Source organism: Chlorocebus sabaeus, chromosome X (genome assembly GCF_047675955.1).
Source record: "Chlorocebus sabaeus isolate Y175 chromosome X, mChlSab1.0.hap1, whole genome shotgun sequence".
NCBI lineage: Eukaryota > Metazoa > Chordata > Mammalia > Primates > Cercopithecidae > Chlorocebus > Chlorocebus sabaeus.
In genome coordinates, this window is record NC_132933.1 from 9,786,864 (window position 1) to 9,798,517 (window position 11,654).

The following is an 11,654-nucleotide window of genomic DNA, read 5'->3' on the forward strand; positions in this document are numbered from 1 at the left end:
AGTTTCTTCATAGCATTGATGGCATTTACAATTTGGCATGTTTCTGCAGTGGCTGATAACAGTTGTTCCTCTCCATGTTTAGTGCTTGCTTCAGGAGCTCTTGTAAGGCAGGCCTGATGGTGACAAAATCTCTCAGCATTTGCTTGTCTGTGAAGGATTTTATTTCTCCTTCACTTATGAAGCTTAGTTTGGCTGGATATGAAATTCTGGGTTGAAAATTCTTTTCTTTAAGAATGTTGAATATTGGCCCCCACTCTCTTCTGGCTTGTAGGGTTTCTGCCAAGAGATCCGCTGTTAGTCTGATGGGCTTCCCTTTGTGGGTAACCCAACCCTTCTCTCTGGCTGCCCTTAACATTTTTTCCTTCATTTCAACCTTGGTGAATCTGACAATTACGTGTCTTGGGGTTGCTCTTCTCGAGGAGTATCTTTGTCGGTGTTTTCTGTATTTCCTGAATTTGAATGTTGGCCTCCTTTGCTAGGTTGGGGGGAAGTTCTCCTGGATAATATCCTGAAGAGTGTTTCCTAACTTAGTTCTATTCTCCCCATCACTTTCAGGTACACCAGTGAAACATAGATTTGGTCCTTTCACATAGTCCCATATTTCTCAGAGGCTGTGTTCATTTCTTTTTACTCTTTTTTTCTCTAATCTTGTCTTCTCACTTTATTTCATTAATTTGATCTTCAGTCACTGATACCCTTTCTTCCACTTGATCAAATCGGCTATTGAAGCTTGTGCATGCATCACGAAGTTCTTGTGCCATGGTTTTCAGCTCCATCAGGTCATTTAAGATCTTCTCTACACTTTTTATTCTAGGTAGCCATTCGTAACCATTTGTCAAGGTTTTTAGCTTCTTTGTGATGGTTAGAACATGCTCCTTTAGTTCAGAGAAGTTTGTTATTACTGACCTTCTGAAGCCTACTTCTGTCAACTCGTCAAAGTCATTCTCCATCCAGCTTTCTTCTGTTGCTCACAAGGAGTTGTGTTCCTTTGGAGGAGAAGAGGCGCTCTGATTTTTAGAATTTTCAGCTTTTCTGCTCTGGTTTCTCCCCATCTTTGTGGTTTTATCTACCTTTGGTCTTTGATGTTGGTGGCCTACAGATGGGGTTTTGGTGTAGACGCCCTTTTTGTTGATGTTGACGTTATTCCTTTCTGTTTGTTAGTTTTCCTTCTAACAGTCAGTTCTCTCAGCTGCAGGTCTACTGGAGTTTGCTGAAGGTCCACTCCAGACTCTGTTTGCCTGGCTATCACCAGCGGAGGCTTCAGAACAACAAATATCACAGAACAGCAAATATTGCTGCCTGATCCTTTCTCTGGAAGCTTCATCCAAGAGAGGCACCCATCTGTATGAGGTGTCTGTCAGCCCCTACTGGGAAGTGTCTCCCAGTTAGGCTACATGGGGGTCAGGGACTCACTTGAGGAGGCAGTGTGTCTGTTCTCAGAGCTCAAATGCCATGCTGGGAGAACCACTGCTCTCTTCAGAGCTGTCAGACAGGGAAGTTTAAGTCTGCAGAAGTTTCTGCTCCCTTTTGTTGAGCTAAACCCTGCCCACAGAGGTGGAGTCTATAGAGGCAGTAGGCCTTGCTGAGCTACAGTGGGCTCTGCCCAGTTAGAGCTTCCCAGACACTTTGTTTACCTACTCAACCCTCACCAATGGTGGAAGCCCCTCCCCCCACCAGGCTGCAGACTTGCAGGTCGATCTCAGACTGCTACACTAGCAGTGAACAAGGCTTCATGGGTGTGGGACCTGCTGAGGAGGCAGGGGAGAGAATCTCCTTGTGTGCCAGTTGCTAAGAGCGTGGGAAAAGTGCAGTATTTGGGCAGAAGTGTCCCGTTCTTCCAGATACAGTCTGTCACGGCTTCCCTTGACTAGGAAAGGGAAATCCCCTGACCCCTCATGATTCCCGGGTGAAGTGATGCCCTGCCCTGCTTTGGCTCGCCCTCCATGGGGTGCACCCACTGTCCAACCAGTCCCAATGAGATGAACCAGGTACCTCAGTTGGAAATTCAGAAATCACCCGTCTTCTGCATCAATCACGCTGGGAGCTGCAGACAGGAGTTGTTCCTATTTGGCCATCTTGGAACAGAAACCACCAGATTTTCTTTATCCAAACTGCCACTGATGGACACTTAGTTTGATCTAATGTTTTTGCTTTGTGAATAGTGTTGTAATATTCACAATATTACAACATTATTATGATGTTATAATATTCACTATTCACTATTGTGAATAGTATGAATAGTATTGTGACTATTGTAATAAACAGATGCATGTATGTGTCTTTATGATAGAATGGTTTATATTCCTTTGAGTAAATTCATGGTAATGGGGTTGCTGGGTTGAATGATAGTTCTTTTTTAGGTCTTTGAGAAATTGCCATACTGTTTTCATAACGTTTGAACTAATTTCTACTCCTACCAACAGTGTATAAGGGCTCCCTTTTCTCCACACTCACATCAGCATCTGTTATTCTACATTTTTGATAACAGTCATTCTGACTGGTGTGTGATAGTATCCCATTGTGGTTTTTATTTTTATTTCTGTAATGATCAGTGATATTAAGCTTTTTTCATATGCTTGTTGGTCACATGTATGTCTTCTTTTGAAAAGTGTCTGTTCATGTCCTTTGCCCACTTTTTACTGGAATTGTATGTCTTTTCTTATAAATGTGTTTAAGTTATTTATGGATGGTACTTATTAGACCTTTGTCAGGTGCATAGTTTACAAATATTTTCTCCCATTCTGTAGGTTGTAAGCTTACTTTGTTGATAGTTTTTTCTCTGCAGAAGCTCTTTCGTTTAATTAGAATCAACTTACCATTTTTTTGCTGTTGTGATTGCTTTTGGCATCTTTGTCATGAAATCTTGGCTCATTCCTATGTCCAGAATGGTATTGCTTAGGTTGTCTTCCAGGGTTTTTATAGTTTTGGGTTTTACATTTAAGTCTTTAATCCATCTTGAGTTGATTTTTGCATATGGTATAAGGAAAGGTATAAGGAATCCTGTTTCAATCTTCTGTGTATGGCTAGCCAGTTATCCCAGCACCATTTATTGAATAGGGTATCTTTGCTTGTTTTTGTCAGCTTTGTCAAGGATCAGAAAGTTGTAGGCTTGTGGCTTTATTTCTGAGCTTTGTATTCTGTTGCATTGATCTATGTATCTGTTTCTGTGCTGGTAACACATATTTCTTGGTTACTGTAGTCCTGTAGTATAGTTTGAAGTTGGATAGTGTGATGCTGTCAGCACTTTTTGTTTGTTTGTTTGTTTGTTTGTTTGCTTAGAATTGCCTTGGCTAGGTTGAGTTCTTTTTTGCTTTGGTTTTCAGTCATAAATTTTAAAATAGTTTTTATTTTAGTTCTGTGAAGAATGTCATTGGTAGTTTGATAGGAATAGCATTACACCTATACATTGCTTTGGGCGGTATTACCATTTTAATGGTATTGATTCTTCCTATCTATGAGCATGAAATATTTTTTCATTTGTTTGTGTCCTCTCTGATTTCTTTGTGCAGTGTTTTGTAATTCTCATTGTAGAGATCTCTCACCTCCCCGGTTAGCTGTATTCTAATTTTTTTCCTTTCTGTGGCAATTCTGAATGGGGTTGTGTTTCTTTTTGACTCTCAGCTTTGCTGTTGTTGGTGTATAGGAAAGCTAGTGATTTGTCTACATTTATTTTGTTCCTGAGTGTTTGCTGAAGTTGATTTTCTGCTAAAGGAAGTTTTGGGCTGAGACTATAAAGTTTTCTAGATATAGAATCATGTTGTCTGCAAACTAAGATAGTTTGATTTCCTTTCTTCCTATTTGTATGCCTTTATCTTTCTCTTTCCTATAAATTAATAATTTATAACCTTCCAAAAAGAAAGCAGTAGGCCAAGATAGGTTGACTGATTAATTCTAACAAACACTAAAGGAAGAAATTATACCAATTCTTCACAAGCTCTTTCGTAAGATAGAAGCAGAAAGAATACTTTCTAACTAATTCCATGAGACTAGCACCATCCTAATACCAAAACAAGAGAAATACATTTTATCAGAATAAAAAAACTATAGACCAATAAGTTTCATAAGCATAGGTACAAAATTCCTAAACAAAATATTGGCATATTGAAACTTGCAATGTATGAAAAGAGTTGAACACCACGAACGGGTATGCAAGGCTGGCTCAACATTAGAAAATCAATTAATGTAAGCTATCACATTAGTAAGCTAAAGAAGAAAAATCACAATTATAAGTATAGATGCACAAAATGTGCTTGATAAAATCTAAACCCATTCATAATGAAAACATTCAGCAAACTAGGAATAAAAGGGAACTTCCTAACTTGGTAAAGAATATCTACAAAAAACCTAGAGCTAACATCATTATTAACAGGAAGAAATTAGAAGCTTTTTCCCTAAGGTTAGGAATAAGCAAAGGACATCCCCTCTCACTACTTGTTTTCAAGATTATACTGGAAGTCTTAGCTGACACAATGACAAGAAAAGGAAGTAAAAGTTATATTCATTGAGAAGAAAGAAATAAAACTGTCTTTGTTTGCAGGTGACATTATCATCTATGGAAAAATCTAAAAGAATCCGCAACAACAAAAACTAAAACTAATAAGCAATTATAACAAGATTCCAGGGAAAGGTTAATATGCAAAGGAAATACCAGCAATGAAAAAGTGGGATTTGACATTTAAAACATAAAAACATTTACATCTGCACATCAAAATATAAAATACTGCTGAGTGTGGTGGCCTATACCTGTAGTCTTAGCTACTTGGGAGGCTGAGATGGGAGGATCTCTTGGAGACAGAAGTTCGGGATCACATTGCATTATAATAGCATCTATGAATAACCACTGCACTCCAACCTGGGCAACACAGTGAGATATCAACTCTCAAGAAACAACTAAATGCAAACAATGAAATACTTAGGTATAAATCTAACAAAATAAGTACAAGAGCTATATGAGAAAAACTGCAAAACTCTGATGAAAGAAATAAAAAAGAACTCAATCATTGGAGATATATTTTATGTTAATAGAAAGTGTTACTGGAAAAAGGGGTCTTGATCTAGATCCCAGGAGCGTGTTCTTGGCTCTCGCACAGAAAATCATTAATGATGAATCACAGAGCACAGTGAAAGACGCAAGTTTATTACAGAGTAGGGTATCCTTAGGAAGCAAGGAGAGGAACATGCCATTGTTGTTTTAAGTTGTTCTTACATAGGGGTCTTGTCTGTGTAAAGACTAAACTATGCTGTCCTTACATGCAGGTGGGCTGACAGCATGACAAAACTCATTATTCTATTGATGTAAATAAAACTACTTTGGATATTGTAGTGTGTAAGTACTTCAAATCATAACTATAATTATCTTGAGAACATATATTTTATGGGTATTGGGACATCTGGACTTTCTGTTGTTGTAAGAGTTTGTCCTTGGAGGTATTACCAAGCAGCTTCCTTAGCTGGAAACATCTTAAGACCATGAGTCCTGACTGGCAAGCAATATGCCTTGTTAGTTTCAAGATGAAGTGAATTTTAAAGTGATGTCACTCTGGTTCTTCTAGGTTCCTGCCTCCCTAACAAAAGGAAGATTAAATACACTCTAATTTTTAGTTCTTCCCAAATTGATCTATAGTTTCAGTACAATCCTAGTCAAAATCCCAGGAAATTATTTTGTGGATATTGACTCTAAAGTTCATATGTAGAGACAAAAGATACAGAATTATTAGCAAAATATTGAAGGAGAAGAACAAAATTTGAGGACTGACAGTATCTATCTTCAAGATTCATTATAAAGCTAGAGTAAGCAAAAGAGTGTGATATTGGTGAAAGTATAGACACATAGATGAATAGAACAGAATAGAGATCCCAGAAACGGACCCACATAAATAGAGTCAACCCATCTTTGAAAAAGAAGCAAAGACAATACAATACAATGTAGCTAATATAGTCTTTTCAACAAATGGTGCTGTAACAACTGGACATCCACATGCAAAACCATGACTCTACGTGTAGACGTTACACCATTCACATGAACTAACTCCGATGGATCACAGGCCTAAATGTAAAACGCAAAACTGTAAAATTCCTAGAAAACAGGAGAAAATCTTGATGACTTTGAGATTTATGATGACTTTTTGGATACAATACGAAAGGCAAAACCCTGAAAGAATTATTAAGCTGGTCTTCATTAAAAATAAAAACCTAAAGATGGCTGACTAGAGTCATTTGGCACTTCATCCACAAAGAAGAACCAAAATAGTAAATAGATAATCACATTTCGCATAGAGCATCTGAGAGAGGACACTGGAATTCAGCAGAGAAGTGACAGGAAACACCTAAGGCAAGGAAAGAGAGGGACACAAGGCAGCTGGCCTGGCTGGAATTGGCTGGCAGCCCAGAAAGAGCCCCTAGTGCAGGGAAAAGGCAAGTGACAGATTTCCAGTGGTCCATATTCTTACTATAAACTCTTGAAATCCTGCCATAAGAGAGTACCTCGACCCTTGCAGGCCCTGATACTAATATAGGTATCCTCCTGGAATCTTTATGATGATATTGCTCCAAGGAAGGAGATCACACTTGGTCCCAGATATACCCCAAGACCCATGTATCCAGAGTATATTGGCATTTTCAGAGCCCCACCCCACCAGGATACATCCTGCCTTGGGGTCCAATAGCCCCTGCCTCACTACATCCCTGGAGCCCCCACTAACATTCCCCCATGTTTGCCTAGAGGGCTGCAGCAGCATGATGCTAACTGGACTCAGTAGTTTGACTATTTCCCAACACTTTAGACTACATGATGTCAGAAACCCCAAACAACAGGCAGTGCAGTGGACTAGAAAGGCTGCACTCGGGACAAAGGGAGTTAAAGTATAGGCTCCCCAGAGCCTGAAAGCCACTTCTCTGGGGGGTGCTACTACGGACAACCCCACCCCCACCAGAAACAGGGCCACAGTACACTGGCATGTGTCCTAAGGATGGGCTCTCCCTGCCCACCTCCATCTCTACCACCACTTCTGCCATCTAAGCATGCAGCCAGGTGGCCTGGATATTGCTCTGTCCAGTACACCACCACCTGCACTTGTGCACACCACTGGGGGTCCTGAGAACAGGACCACTTGGGCTGGCACCACACCACCTCAGTACCCAAGCACGCCACCTGGGAACCTGGGAATCACCACACACTCTCCATCGCCTCAGGCACATGTGTTCACCACCAGAAGACCAAACAATAGGCCAAAAACATCTGCCACCAATGGAAAAGATGAATTCTACCAAACTCATAAAGAAGAACTAACACAAATTACCCTGAAATTATTTCAAAAAAAAAAAATCAAGAGGAAAGAACTCTCCTTACATCTTTTTATGAGTCCAGTATTACCCCAACACCAAAAACAGACATGCATGCAACAGAAAAGGAAAACTCTGGGTCAATATCCCTGAAAAACCTAGATGGAAAAATCCTCAACATTAGTAAACCAAAATCAACTTCACATAAAAAGATAATATACCATGATAAAGTGGTATTTATTTCAGAGATGCAAGGATGGTTCACCATAAACAAATCAATAAATATGTTACATCAAATTAACAGAATAAAACTCAGTATTATATGATCATATCTGCCACTGCAGTAAAATCATTTGATAAAATTCAATATCATTTCACAGTAAAAACTCTGAAAAAACTAAGCATGTAGGAACATAGCTCAATAACAAAGACCATATATGATAAAACCACAGCTAACATCACAGTAAATGAGGAAAAGCTGAATACTTGTTCTCTAAATAATGGAACAATGTAAGGATGCCTACTTTCAGTACTCCTATTCAACAATGAAATGGAAGCCTTAGCCAGAGCAATCAGGCAAGAGAAGGAATTAAAGAACATCCAAATTGGAAAATGGGGAAGTCAAATTTTCTCTCTTTGCAGATGGCATGATCTTATATTTAGAAAAACCTAAAGACATAACCACAAAACTCAGATCAGATAAGCAAACTCAGGATAGTTGCAGGATCCATGATCAACATACAAAAATCAATAGTGTTTCTACATACCAATAATGATCTAGCTGAGATGGAGAACAAGGAGGAAATCCCATTTACAATAGCTACAAGAATAAAACACCTAGGACTAAATTTAACCAAGGAAGTGAAAGATCCCTATAAGAAAAACTACAAAATGCTTATGAAAGAAACTGAAGAGATCACAGGCAAATAGAAAGACATCCCATGCTCATGAATAAGACAATATTGTTAAAATTACTGTTCAAAGAAATCTACATATTCAGTGCCTTCCCTATCAAAATATCAGTGATGTTTTTCATAGAAATAGAAAAAAAAAAAAAGCTTATAATTTGTATAAAACCACAAAAGAGCCCCAATAGCCAAAGTAATCCTGAGCAAAAAGAACAATGCTAGAGGAATCACATTACCTGATTTCAAAATATATTATAAGACTATACTAACCAAAATAGTGTGGCATTGGTATAGAAATAGACACATAGTCCAACGTAACAGGATAGAGAATCCAGAAAAAAATAAACAAATTCACAGCTATCTGATTACCAAGATGCCAAGAACATACACTGAAAAAAGGGTACCCTCTTCAAAGATGGTGCTGGGAAAACTAGATATCCATATGCAGAAGAATGAAACTGGACCCCATCTCTCACCATATAATAAAATCAATTCAAACTAAATTGAAGACTTTAACATGAGATTCCAAACTATAAAATCATTTGGAAAAAAAAAAAAAAAACATAAGGGGACCACGCTTAGTGACTCACACCTATAATCCCAGCACTTTGGGAGGCCGAGGCGGGCAGATCATGAGGTCAGGAGATCGAGACCATCCTGGCTAACATGGTAAAACCCCATCTCTACTAAAAATACAAAAAATTAGCTGAGCGTGGTGGCAGGCGCCTGTAGTCCCAGCTACTCGGGAGGCTGAGGCAGGAGAATGGCGTGAACCCGGGAGGCGGAGCTTGCAGTGAGCCGAGATCGCGCCACTGCACTCCAGCCTCCTGGGCGACAGAGAGAGACTCTGCCTCAAAAAAAACACAACAACAACAACCAAAAAAAAAAAAAAAACATAAGGGAAACACACCAGGACACTGATCTAGGCAAAGATTTTACAGCTAAGACCTCAAAAGCACAGGCAACAAAACTAAAAATAGACAAACGGAAATACAATAAACTAAAAGGCTTCTGTGCAATTAACAGAGCGCAGAAACCACCTGTTGAATGTGAGATACTATTTGCAAACTATTCCTCTGACAAGGGACTAAATACGCAGAAAATATAAGGAATTCAAACAACTTAACAGCCAAAATACCCCATAAATTAGTTCATTATAAAGTGGGCAAATGGGCCAGGCGTGATGGTCCATAACTGTAACTCCAGCACTTTGCGAGGCCCAGGCAGATGGATTCCTTGAGCTCAGGAGTTCAAGACCAGTGTGGCCACCATGGCGAAACTCTGTCTCTACAAAAAAAAAAAAAAGTAGCCAGGTGTGGTGGTATGAAACTGTAGTCTCACCTACTTGGGAGGCTGAGGTTAGAGGGTTGCTTGAACCCAGGAAATTGAAGCTGCACTGAGCCGAGATAGCATGACCACACTCCAGCCTGGGCAACAGAGTGAGACTCTGTCTAACAAAAAAAGTAGGCAAATGATCTGAATAGAAATTTATCAAAGGAAAACATACAAATGTCCAACAGGTATATGAAAAAAAAATGCTTGACGTCTCTCTAATCATCAGAAAATGAAATCAAAACTGCAATGAAATATTATCTTACATCACTTAGAATGGCTAATATCAAAAATACAAAAAAAATTATATGCTTTTGAGGATGTGGATATTTGTTGGTAGAAATGTAAATTAATACAGCTATTATGGAAAACAATATGGAGATTTATAAAAAAGAAAACAAACCTAGAAATGGAACTACCAATAAGACTCAGTATTCCCACTACTGGGTATTTACCCAAGAAAATCTCAGCATATCAAAAGCACACCTGCACCCCCGTTTAATTGTAGCACTATTCACAATAGCAAAGATATGGAATCAACCTGCTTCCATCAACAGGTGAATGGATAATGAAAATGTGACATATGTACACAATGGAATACTATTCAGCCATACAAATAATAAAATCCTGTCATTTGAAGAAACATGGAGGAGACTGCAGATCATTATATGAAGTGAAATAAGCCAGGTACAAAAGGACAAATATTGCATGTTCTCATTCATATGTGAGAGCTAAAACAGTTAATCTCATGGAGGTAGAGAGTAGAATGATGGTTCTGAGAGACTGGGAAGGGTGTGTGCAGGAGGAGGCAAAAGAGAGGTTTGTTGATGTGTACAAACATACAGTTAGATAGAAAGAATAATTTCTATTTTTTGATAGAGAGTAGTGAGATTATAGTTAACAACGTGTTGTATATCTCAAAATAGCTAGAAAAGAGGTTTTGAAATGTTCCCAACACATAGAAATGATAAATGCTCAAGGTGAGGGTTATCCTAAATATCTTGACTTGATCTTTACACATTCTGTGCATGTAACAAAATATCAAATATACTCCAAACATATGTACAATTATGTATCAATAGAAAACTATGATGATGGCATTTAGATGATTTGTCTGATAAGCTAAGTCATTCATCTTTTTCTCCAAAATTGTCTTAACTACTATTTGCCCCTTTGCTGTGCTAAAAATATTTTTAAACCAGGTGAATTTACAGATGAATTTTGGGAGGCTTGAGAACCTAAAACTGTTCTAAAAAATAAAGTGTTAAAAAAAACTTAAATAAATGAAACATCTTACTAAAGCTTTGGTCTCCAAGGTTTTTAAGCGGGATTTTGGAACAGTGCCTCTGTGCACTATGCTATTCAACATGTGTATCAGTGACTTTTATAAGATCCAGAGGGCTCCTCAAAAAAAAGTCTGAATTTATAAAGCTTTGAAACAGAGGAAACCCATTTGCCCTAGAATCCCAGAATATCCACATCCCCAGACAATGCAAGATGGCTATGTTCCTTACTAAAGTTATAAGGCAGCTTCTGCCTGGGTTTAGCTCCCTGTACCAAAGACTCTGGCATCTTCAATCATATCAGTGACAGATCTCAATGACCAGAACTTTGGTACAGGGATCTGCTACCTTTCCAGAAGCAGCCCTTACACATTGCTCTGGGCTCAATGCAAATCTAATGATTATGAACTGTGTGCTCATATGCACATGTGCGCGTGCACACACACACACACACACCCCTTAGGGAAATCAGAGCAGTCTCTTAATCTTACAGGCAACTCTACTAGCCTCAACATGCAGCTTCAGTCACCTGAGCTGTGTCAATTAAGGTCACATAGATAGTAAGTTGTAGAACAAGATATTTTTACCTTTTTTCTTGCAGAGTAACATAAGCACAGGAGTGATCTCCTTTAATGTTCACAGTCTCTGCCTACATTTCAGGGGTCTAAGTCCCACAGGAATCACTGGTCACCTGTCCTGAGCCCGCTTACTTGCTAAATGCTAATAAAAGGAAAACAAGGCAGAATCAGAGATGAGTGGAAAACAGTGACTTCTCCACAACTGTTTTTCACACACAGGCAAACACACACAGACACGCACACGCACACAAATTTCAACAACCCTGTGAAAT